Source organism: Phyllostomus hastatus, unplaced genomic scaffold (assembly GCF_019186645.2).
Source record: "Phyllostomus hastatus isolate PE091 unplaced genomic scaffold, TTU_PhHast_1.1 phas_contig_29, whole genome shotgun sequence".
NCBI lineage: Eukaryota > Metazoa > Chordata > Mammalia > Chiroptera > Phyllostomidae > Phyllostomus > Phyllostomus hastatus.
The window spans coordinates 17,065,088-17,077,222 of record NW_025333835.1 but is presented as its reverse complement, the minus strand read 5'-3'; the positions used below and the strand labels follow the sequence as shown (position 1 = coordinate 17,077,222).

Sequence of the window (12,135 nt, the reverse complement as noted above, 5' to 3'; positions counted from 1 at the left end):
ATGTTTTTTGGCTAATCCCTTCACCTTCTTTCATCCAGTCTCCCCTCCCTACTCTCCTCTCACAGCTGTCAGTCTATTCCATGTATCCATGACTCAGTTTCTATTTTGTTAGTCAGTTTATTTTATTACATTCCACATGTAAGTGAGATCATATGGTGTTTATCTTTCTCTAATTGGCTTATTTCACTTAGCATAATACTTTTCAGGTCCATCTATACTGACACAAAAGGTAAGAGGTCCGTCTTTTTCATAGCTGCATAATATTCCTTTGTGCAAATGTATCATGGCTTTTTTTTTTTATCCACCCATATACTGTTACTGTTGGGCCCTTGGCCTGTTTCTAGATTTTGGCTATTGGAAATAATGCTCTAATGAACATGGAGGTGCATATATTCATTCAAAATAATATTTTGATATTATTGGGATATATTCCCAGAAATGAAATCACTGGTTCAAAATGCAGTTCCAGTTTTAATTTTTTCAGGAAACGCCATACTGTTCTCCACAGTGGCTTTAACAGTCTGCATTCCCACCCACAGTGCACGAGGGTTCCCTTTTTTTCACGTTTTTGCCAGCAAGTTTGTTGATTTATTTTATTTTCTTGAGGGAGTCATTGATTTCATTTTCTTATCTTTGTGTGTGTGTGTGTGTGTGTGTGTGTGTGTGTGTGTGTGATTGCCGATTTATTGATGACCATCACTCTGCCAGGTGTGAGGCGATATCTCATTATGTTTTCAATTTGCATATATCTGATAATTATTGACTTTAACATATTTTATATGTCTGTTGGCCATCTTTATGTTCTGTTTGGAGAAGTACCTGTTTGTGTTCTTTGCCCTTTTAATTGGGTAGTTTGTCTTTGTGGTGTTGAGTTGTATATGGTCTTTAAATATTTTGGACATCAACTCCTTATCATGTGTAACATTGGCAAATATATTCTCCCATACAGTGGGTTCCTATCCATTCTGTTGATCTCTTTTGCTCTGATAAAGCTTTTTAGCTTGATATAGTCCCATGTGTTTATTTTTTTCTTTGTTTCCCTTGCCCTAGGAGATATATTAGCAAAAATATTGCTGCAAGAGATATTGCTTCCTATGTTTTGTCTAGGATTTTTATGGTTTTGTGACTTACATTTAAGTCCTTAATCCATTTTGATTTTATTCTTGTGTATGGTGTAAGTTGTTGGTCTAGCTTCCTTTTTTGCATGTACCTATCCAATTTTCTCAATACAATATGTTGTCGATTTTTTTAAACACATGAAGACCACAGAAATAATGACACATTTATAGCCTCTAACTTAAATGAGGGTACTTGGCATTGCAGTTAATTTTGATTTCTGGTGTATCTATGAAAGTATTTAATCTTCTATCCCTGGTTACTTAAATAAATAAACCCCAATCAAAGGAAAATGAAGACAATTTTGCTAGGCACTTCTCCCAACATATTTTCCAGTTCTTGATTTTGGAATATTTCTTTTGTAAATAAAGATAACTTTTCTTAATCAAATATATCAAATTTATATTGTGTTAAATTTTTAATAGAATTTAACTATTTTATAATCATTAACTGTTTAGAAGAAACCATAGTACCACATTGAGAAGATAAGAAAAGTGAGATGTGATAATACTGAAAGGAAGTGGGGATGCGTGGGACAGGGGGGAGTAGTGGGGGGAATGGAGACAACTTTACTTGAACAAAAAATAAAAAATTAAAAAACAAGTGAAAAGAAGTAACAAAAATTCAATTATATAGACAATAATAAGCCCAAATGCATAATAGTAGCAGAAGTCACTGTCATACCTAAAGTAGGTTGACTACTGAACATTTGGATGTCAGATTTAATTTTGAGAAATAGTTACAATATTATATAACATTTAAAAGTCTATGTAGGATCAGATCTGGCTGGGTAGCTTAGTAGGTTAGAGAGTCATCCCTATGTGCCAAGGTTGTAGTTCAGTCCTCAGAAAAGAATCAACCAATGAATGCATAAATAGAACAACAAGATGGTGTCTCTCTCTCTCTCTTTCCTTCTCTCTCTAAAAATCAATACATTAAAAAAAGAGGAAAAGTCTATGTAGGATCATTTTGACTGTATCATAAACCTGAGAGCCATGAAAGTAACATCAAGTAAGATTTTTTAAATTATTTCATATAAAACTCAATAACTATTTTACTCTTTTTACTGACTAAAAATTATAATCAAGATAACTGAAAATATTGTTATTTTAAAGTTGTCTTTTCTTTCCTGAAAATGCAATGTTATACTAAATCTATGGAGAACATAGATATCAACATTATGAAATAATAGATAAAAATATAGTGTTAGTGTAGGCAGTTAGTGTAGGCATTTGCAGGTAGTCTGGCTGCCTCACCCAGGTGTCTGGGTAAGTACGAGGAGCAGTTTTCCCATAACCTTAAATGGGAAATACTACCTCACAACTAGTATTCTCATAGCCTTAAGATTGGGTCTGATAAACAGTTCCCATAACATGAAGAGGCTCACATGTGCGGAATCATGCTATATTATACAATGTTTTGGCTTTTTGCTGGCTTTGTTTGTCTCTAGTACTAAAGCAGGTAGGGCTTTCTCACTAGAGAAATGCACAGCTGGCAGGGTATGTGGCTCACCCACCCATGAATAAAGGCATGCCAAGCATCCCCACATCTTCGGACATTTTCTTCCATCTCCCCATGAAAAATGAAAAAAAAATGTGTTTTGGTTCCTTCAGTCTTTCAACATATATTTTTGAAGTTTCCATTAATAGAGGAAAATAGACATGAATTACAGGTAGTGATCACTGCTATGGATAAGGAGCCAGGAGACAAGTTTTGAATGCTGTGATACTAAGGATGTTTTCTCTATAAAGGGAAATTCAAACACCAACATAAAGAAAATGAGGAATCAAGCAATGTAAATATTTTAGGGAACAGTTTTCTAGTCAGAGGCAGTAGTACTTGCAAAAATCCTGAGGCACAATTTGACTGACCGCATTCTACGGCTTCAAAGGAGGCTGCTGCTCTGACTTCCAATGAATGAATAAGAGGAAAATGTTAGATTATAAAGGAAGGAACGTAAATGTGGTGGAACATGCAGTGAGAAATGCAGTGGGGTTTTATCTAGAATAAAGGAATTGAGAGGATTGTGGGGGGAGGTTTGGTCATTGGATTATCTAATAAAAACTGATCTTGGATAAGATCACCTGGGTTTAATATAGATGTGTAAGTGGAAAAAAAAAACAAAGGGAAATTCCTTGAAACTTTTTCTTAAAACTCAGTTTTTGAGAACAGAGGAGTAAAGGGAAGTGATTAGTAAAGAAAGGAGGAAGGTTAAAAGCAAACTATATCTTGTCAGGGAGTATTTCAGTAAAGAAGGAGTGGGTTTTGAAAAAGTGAGGGTTTTTTGTGAACTTGAAAAAGTGGGAGTAAAATTCTGATTGTAATTGGTTGGGGAGATAATTTAAAAAATAGAGAAGCATAACTTATTTTCAGGCCCCCTTTCTCCTGATAAACTTCTGTTTTTTAAAAAAGGACATTATTAGAAATAAGGTATTGGGTCACAAAAGGAATTTCTTTTAATAGTAGGGGGATTGATACACATTTTTAAATATGAAAAGACCATAAAGTGATAGGAAGGAAATGAATAAAATCAACAACTAGTGACATAAGAGAGAAAGGGGAGAATTGCTGGAGAAATTTCTGGAATTTTCTTGTGGAGAAGGCAATCTGAGGTATTTGGGAAGCAATTACTTTATATATTGAAGAGTTTTATCTCAACAGAGTGAAGACAGATTCTTGGATGTAGACACAAATATTAAGAGACTTTTTTTTGCAATGGAGTTATGGTTTCTCTTTGAATTGGTTTAATTTTTTTAAATGAAAAAACAAAGCAATGCTTTAGCCAATATGGATAATCATCTGAAATAGGGTGAGTGAAAAAGTAAAGATATGTAGTAGGATCACTGAGCAGAACTAAAAATACTCTTAAAGCTAGTGATTATTAATTTAAATTAGAACCAGTAGTGGGCGATGAAAGATGGTTTTTTAATGGTTGTTCTAGGAATGTAGCCATCAAAATGAGGCAAGGGGAGTTCTGTGGAGAAATGAGAGAAAATTATATTATAACAGAAGAATTAATTGATTCTAGTTCTCGAGGCGGTAGAATAGTTGCAATCAGGATTTTAGTGGGCTCTGGTTGAAAACATAAAAGCTGGTGTTCAGAGAGTATGCTGTTTTATATTTGGGTTATGAGGTAAATGCAATTTACCTCCTAGAGGTAATAGCAACTTCTAGGGTGTGGTCATACAACTTTGTATGAAGTTGTATGGTAGTTGTATGGTTCCGCCCAGTAGAAGGGTGGAACAACATTAAGGAAGAAAAGATGCTATTTGTTTAATATTGAGATCATCAACACTGGAATGAGGAAGAGTACTCTGTCTAATAAGAGTCATCACAGATGCATGAACTAGTATCATGAACCTCAACAGAGCGATAGTAATGTTTACCTCTGGCTTCTTTCAAGAGCTTTTTGCCTTCAATTTTCTGTACATTGATTAAGATGTGCCCAGGTATATATTTTTATGGTATTTCCCTGCTTAGTGTTCTGTGAGCTTCATGGATCTCCAGTTTGGTGTTCCTCACCAATTTGAGGATATTCTTAATAATTATTCCTTTAAATATTTCTTTCATTCCTTACTCTCTTTTTTCTCTAGTAGTATTCCCATTTTATATAGTTTATAATTTTTTTTATATTTGTCTTTTTTTCTTCTCTATATTTTTATTGCTGTTCAAGTACAGTTATCTGCCTTTGCTTCCCACTACTCCCCCCACACCACCCCAGCCATCCCAACCTCCCTCCCCTGATTCCAGCCCCCCTTGGTTTTGTCCATGTGTCCTTTATAGTTGTTCCTGAAAGCCCTCCACCCTTCTCCCCCCATTATGCCCTCTCATCTTCCCTCTGGTTACTGTTCATTTGTTCTTAATTTCAGTGTCTCCGGTTGTATTTTGCTTGTTTGTTTTGTTGATTAGGTTCCACTTAAAGATGAGATCATGTGATATTTGTCTTTCACTGTCTGGCTTATTGTAATTTATTTTTTGTTACCTATACTTCTTGATCTATCTGTCTTTCTATTTATATTTCACTTATGGAATATTCAGTTTTCTATTGACATTTATTCAGGTTCACTGATTATTCGCTCAGCCGCATCCAGGCTATTGCTAAGTCTATAAAAAGCTGTCTTCCTTTTCTGCTACAATGTTTTTAATTTCTTTCTGACCCACTTTTAAGAGTTTCCATCTCTCTGCTACATTACTCATCTGTTCTTCAATGTTATCTATTTTTTCCCATTAGAGTCTATAGCATTGAAATTATTGCTGTTTTAAATTCCTATTCTGAATTCCAGTGTGTCTGCTGTATGAGTTTGGTACTGATGTTTGATCTGCCTCTCAGACAATATTGTGTGTGTGTGTGTGTGTGTGTGTGTGTGTGTTTGCCTTTTAGTATGCCTTTTAAGTTTTTTGGTGAAAGCTGAATATTATGCACTGAGTGAAATAACTGAAATAAATAAGTCTTTAGTATCAAGTTTACATTTTTCAGGCTAGGGATTAGACAGTATTTACTGTTTGCTATAGCTATTAACGTTAAAAGCTGAAATCCCCTCTGGTTTGTTTTTTTTTGTCTCTCCTGTTGTCTTCAGGTAGAGTCTTCTTTTTAACATTTGAGATGCATGATTTATCCCTTTGCATTCCCTCATTATTATACAGGAGCTTTACTGAAGTGGTGGTAAGATATGTGTGAAAGGACATACCTTAGAACGATTCTATAGTTCCTTGTGGGGTCTCAGTCTTTTAGTGAGATCATACCCTTGTGCTCTGGCTTAAATAATTGATGCTTGATTTCATTTTGTTGGTACCCCCTTAAGTGAATCAAGATGGCTAGAGGAGGCTGGAATTTGATATGTATCTTCCTCCAGGTCAGTTATGCTCATGTGATACCACAGTTGCTTAGGCTCACTAAAATACTCCAGAGGTCAGGTTAAGTTAAGAAGAAGAGAATGCTCTGTGTGAATTTCAAAATTTCTACTTTCCCTCTCCCCAGGCTGGAAGCAACAGAAAACTTGTTTTCTGATCTTCACAATGAGAACCTTAAAGGGCTCCTGGAGGTAAACGACAGGAAAGTGTGTGGGCTCTTTTATGACCGGGCCTCCTGGAGATTTTATCACTTCTAAATTTGTCCACATTGATCCTTTAGAAATTCACAGTTTAGTTTATTTCTAACTTGATACTGTTTCTAGGTGTTCTGCTCCTGCATCTCTGCTCCAGTAAGCTGTATTCTCTGTATCTATCTGTCTTTCTCTTCTGTTTGGGGGGCGGTGATTTACAGTGTACCTCAGTTGTCTGATAGGTAGCTGATTTTAAGTGTATTCAGTTTTTTTTTTCTCTTATGTGTGTACCAAAGTGACAACTGCCTAATTCCTTACATGTTACACTGGATCAGAAGTTTTATGCACATTTTTAGGAAAGGTCTAAGAATCAGGTATGGATCCTGCAATTAAAATTAAGGAATACTTCAATTATATGTTATACAAAGTATGACAGAAAATTTTATATTGGCCCATATAATGCTTCCTTCTGATGCATTATATAATAATGGAAAAACTATTAGACAAAGAATTAAGTAGTGTAAAATACAAAATATTTAAGCTTTGAGTAGAATGCAGGCATATTACAAATAACTCAGTTTAATTACCTATTTTTGATGTGGGTGTATAATTTTCTGTTAAACACATAATTGAATTCTAAAATACAGTGCCTCTGCAAGCCTAACAGGTTTCCTTCACAGGTCACTAAGCCTGCCCAACGGTTGCAACAGCTGCACTATAAATATCAGAGGAGGTTGCCATCCATCATGGGCACATTCATATCAAGGGGGCTGCTGGGTCATGATGTGGAATCCACATCAACATCTGTGGAGACAAATGCCAAGTACACAGTTTTGGAATATTGTAAATAGCATTGTAAAGAATAAAAATAGGCTGTAAAGGTGATAGAATCTTGAAAACTACTATAATAGGAAAAAACTGCAAACCTAGGAAAAACACATTATGTTTCAACAAAGCACAAATATACTGTTTAGCTCAGCGGGAATCTTCAGTTACTGCCTTAGTCAGCCATAGCAATTAAGTGAACAGATATTTTTGTGGAGCGTGTAGGAATGGGAGGAGTGAGAGGAGGGCAGAAATTAAGGAATGAAGGTGCTGAGAGAGGAGATCATAAAAGGTAACCAAAACAAGTCTATAGTTTTAGCAAAGCAGACAATAGGAGGTTTTGCAGCCATCACATTCACCATGCAGCTAGGATTTTTAGAGTTTAGACAAATGTTTATTATGATATAATTAAGATATTTCTCATTCTGTACACTATGGTAATAATTTGTACTGCCATGCCTCTGGAAATAACATCATTTGTACACATGCTTCTGAAGGCTACCACTCAATAAATAGCTTCTTTGATCTGCCTTTTTATCTACTGCATGTATAATGTACCTTGCATTTTCCTTACAGATGTGCGAACATCTTTAATTTACAAATAAATGTACAAGATGCCATAACATTGTATGCTCTGGTCATTTTTCATCTTGTCATCCTCATTACCCATGAGTATATTAGGTCTAATAGCTAGCGGTGTGCTGTAAAACCTAAGCCATTGTGCAATTATAGAGCTAAGATAAGCCACTTTTTTAACCTGAAAACAAAAGTATGCAATTAGAGATGAAACATATCCTACACTACTTAAATTTCAAGCTCCGGCTAGAGCCACTGGAAGCAATGAAGGAAAAAAATCATGGTTATGAAATGATGACATTTAGGGGAAAAATATTATATAAGTGAAGAGAATGGTGTTAAGGAAATGGTGGAATTTAAAAGTGAGAACTTTCACTGTATAAATATTTAATTGAGATTTCAGTTCAAAAATTAATGCATTTGTATACATAGCTTACATATAAATTTAAATAACTAAATAAAAGGAACATACTTTTTTCCATTGGAAATGGAAATATTAAGAGTTAAAACTTTTCAGTAATTTCAGCAAACTCAGGAGGAGAAACTTAAAAGGTAAAGTTCAAAAGCAGATTTCAAGAGAGAAAAAGAATAAATTATTTCTATGGAATACAGCTCCAAAATTCAAAGTTGGGTAAATATTATAGGCAAAAGGAAATTAGGTGCTTAAATGTTTTTAGTATCTTAGTGAGCAGAAAATAAGACAAAGTTTTAGTTTGGGCATTATGAATCTAGCGAGTCTAGGCAATTCAAGGGATGATAAGAGTTTTCTTTTTAAAACTAAACAAAATTTAACAAAAGTCCAATAGTCTCTTGGTTAGGTAATAATGTAAATCTATCTTTTTTTAAAAAAAAAATCTTATTTATTTATTTTTAGAGAGAGGGGGAAGGATGGAGAAAAAGAGGGAGAGAAACATTAATCTGTGGTTGCCTCTCACGTACCTCATACTGGGGACCTGGCCTGCAACCTGGATATTTGCCCTGACTGGGAATTGAACCAGCATCTCTTTGATTCATAGGTCAGCACTCAAACCACTGAGCAACACCAGTCAGGGTCCATTTTTAATATAATTCAAGAATAACAGAAAATCTCATGAAAATTCAGTGTATATTTTTCAATTTTAAAATCACTTTCCAAGAGCAGAATTCACTGATAGGATCATTACTCTAATTCTTACAGTATAACACAGATGTAGACATACAATTTTTATTGTTATTTGGTTTAAAAATAAAGCATACAGTCCATTCATTCATTCATTCATTCACCTATTTTACCATTTGTACACCTGTGGTTTTTTCAAGCTACACCTTATAAGGAGTATAAAGTTATTTTTTAGCTAATAAAATAACATTAGTTTCATTTTAGCTGCCCAGCATACTTTAGTAGACAGTAAAGACAATGATCACTACGTGGCTCTCAAATAAGATGTTTCTTAAGAAATGTTTTTTTTAAAAAATAAACTAACAGGAAGAACAGAAACAGAGTCATAGATATAGAGAACATTTTGTCAGTTGCCAAATGGGTGGAGTGTTGGATGGAATAAGTGAAAAAGTTGACTGGATTAAGAAGTAAAAATTGGTTTTTACAGACTAGTCATGGGAATGTAAAGTGTATAGGGAATACAGTGAATAATAGTCTGATATCTGTGTAAGGTGTCGGATGGGTGAGAGGTTTATTGGAATGATCACTTAAGTTATGTAATGTCTAATGACTGGGGTATACAACTGAAACTTATGTCAACTTTAATTGAAAATAAAAAAAAATAAATTACCATGAAAATAAATAAATAGATAGATAGATAGATAGATAAAATAGTAACAGCATAAAAGTAACATCTACACTCATGTGCCCAGGTCCCAGCAATTATTTAACAGGTATCTATTGTTAATTTAAGTCTATATGTTAACAATAAATTGAGGGCATCCTTTAGGTGATAGCTGGTCATTTTCAAAATTACTTAAATGAAGACAGCTTTTTCTAAATTTTTTAAATTTAAATTTAAATTTAAATTCATTCATTGAGTTTAAATTTATGTTTAAACTTAAATTTAAATTTAAATTCCAAAGGAAAGACTTAACCATTTCATAGAATATAGCAAATTTGCAAAGAATATAATAAGCCATTGTAGCACTGAGAAAAATGTGCTAATAAATTACATGATTTGTCCAGTTCATTCTGGACTTGGATACATTTTCATCAGGTAATAAAATACCCATTCTTTTCATTATGCTCCTTACAAGCACTCCTTAACAATCATGCATCTCTTTGTCTCAATCTGTTGACTCTTTCCTTAGATAGGTAGGTAGACAGGTAGACAGATAGACAGATGCAGATCGGATGTATTACTATAAATAGTTTTTATAGAAGTTCTTGTAGCCTTGAAGTAAATGTAAAAAATAGTAACAATTACCGTGTATGCTATAGTTATATGTTATATAATGATGTTTTATTCAACGATAGGTCTTATATATGACAGTGGTCCCCTAAGAGTTTAATGGAGCTGAAAATTTTCTATAGCCCAGTGATATTGAAACCATCATAATATTCCAGTGCAAAGTTTGCAAAAACCTACTGTGTGGTTGAAATGGCAAACAGTTTTAACATGGGTGGGGACAAGGGTAACATTGAGAAGTTCCTGGGGGGGGGGTTCCTGGAAATTGACTAATGAGGCGTTGGAACTGATACAGGAATGCATAGATGAAAAAACAGAAATGCATGGATGTGTATCTATGAGTGACACCTCCTCAAAAAAGAGTCTTGGGCAAGTCATTCAGGACTATTACAGCAGAAGACTTTGTTATAGAGATGACAGGTCTATGTGTATTACTGACCTCTGAATACCCTCCAGTGGGATAAGACATGGAGGGGAAAGAGGGTGATATTGATGATCCTGACCCTGTGTCATCCTAGACAAATGTGTATATTTGTGTCCGGCTTTTTTAAAGAAAAGTTTACAGAGTAAAAAAGAAAGACAAATATTTTAAAAAGAAATAGCTAATTAAAAAGGACACAAAGATTTTTTTTTTACTGGTTTAATAAAATTTTGTTTTTCAAAATGTACAGCCAATGGGATCTGTTGTTCATGCATCTTCACCAACAGCTGGAGCATCTCCACTGTTGGTGTTTCTGGTGCAAATTACTTGAGCTCTGTGCTTTGAATCTAGTTTAATGAGTCCTTTACTAAGGAGCTCCTGAAGGGCTGCCCTGGCCAAGGAACCCCAGATCTTCAGTCACTCTGAGACAACAGCTGGGGTTATAAGCTCGTAGCTGGGAACTTCCTTACAGAGTTTACCATATGTTGTTTTGTCAAACAAGACCGGGATATTGAGCTTGTCCCACACTTTGCTCCTGGACCACTTCTGTTTTGACCTTCCCCCAGATTTGTTCACTGGGTCTTTGCCTTTTTGGGCTGACTTTCCGGCATCTTTCTTCTTCTTGTCATCCTTGGGCCACATGGTGAAACTCAAGGAGCACCAAATCTCACTGCTACCTGAGAAGATGTCAGACAAAAAGGAAGAAAAGATATTTTTGTACATCTGTACAATATGTTTGTGTTTTAAACCGAGTGTTGGTATAAGAGAGTGCAGGAGTCAAAAGTTTAAAAACATTAAAAAGCTTATAAAGTAAAAGTTACAGTAAGCTCGGGTTAACTTATTATTGAAAAAAAAAGAAGTTTGTATAAATTTACTGCAGCCTAATAATAGTAGAGTGCTTACAAAGTCTACAGTAGTATACAGTAATGTCTTAGGTCTTCACATTTAATCACCAATCACTAACTCACCGGAGCAAATGCTGTCCTACAAGCCCCATTTATAGTAAGTACCCTATGCTGATGTATCAGTTTCTTTTCCTTTATACCATATATTTACAGTACCTTTTCTATATTTAGATATGTTTCTGTAACACGTAGGTATGTGTATGTAACAGATACTTACTGCTGTGTTACACTTGCCCCCAGTACTCAGTAAACTTACATGCTACAGGGGTCTGTAGCCTGGAAGCAACAGGTTAGACCATGTGGCCTAGGTGTGCAGTAGGCTGTGTTCTCTAGGTGTGTGTACATGCACAATAATGAAGTGGCCTAGCAACACATTTCTCAGAATGCATTCCTGTCATAACGTGACACATGACTCTGTAACTATTTTTACAATGGTGGTGCAAGAACTTAGTCTTTGTGACAAAGTACTAACTTGCTTTCTGACTCTTGTCCTACTTTGCTACTCCCATTATTTTACAGGTTTCTTTCTCATTTCTGATGCACTCTGACAAGTGTCTAGTATGGACTGTGGTCCAGCTGCAGATATTCAGTCTTCACTATTGCAGTTTCTCTGGGTCTGCCTTTCCTGGGCACCAGTGCTCAGCACATGTCCTAGTCAATTGCTTCCACTTTCTGGGTGCCATTAAAATGCAGTTTCCACCCTCCTTTTATTTCTTGAATGGCAGTTAAGACAGAATTCAAGTTCACGACTATGTATTATGTATTAAGCATGATTATATACTAAGCATGTTAAGTAAAAATTAAAATATAGATACACATTGCCAAAACTAAAATTTTTATTTTCTTCCCAAGCAGTCCTC

At 34.9% G+C, this 12,135-nt stretch overlaps 1 pseudogene; it reads right to left on the bottom strand.

Annotated features, from left to right (window-relative positions):
* Nucleotides 1–10,637: 10,637 nt before the first annotated feature.
* LOC123818920 lies at nucleotides 10,638–11,012 on the bottom strand (annotated as a pseudogene).
* Nucleotides 11,013–12,135: the final 1,123 nt, after the last annotated feature.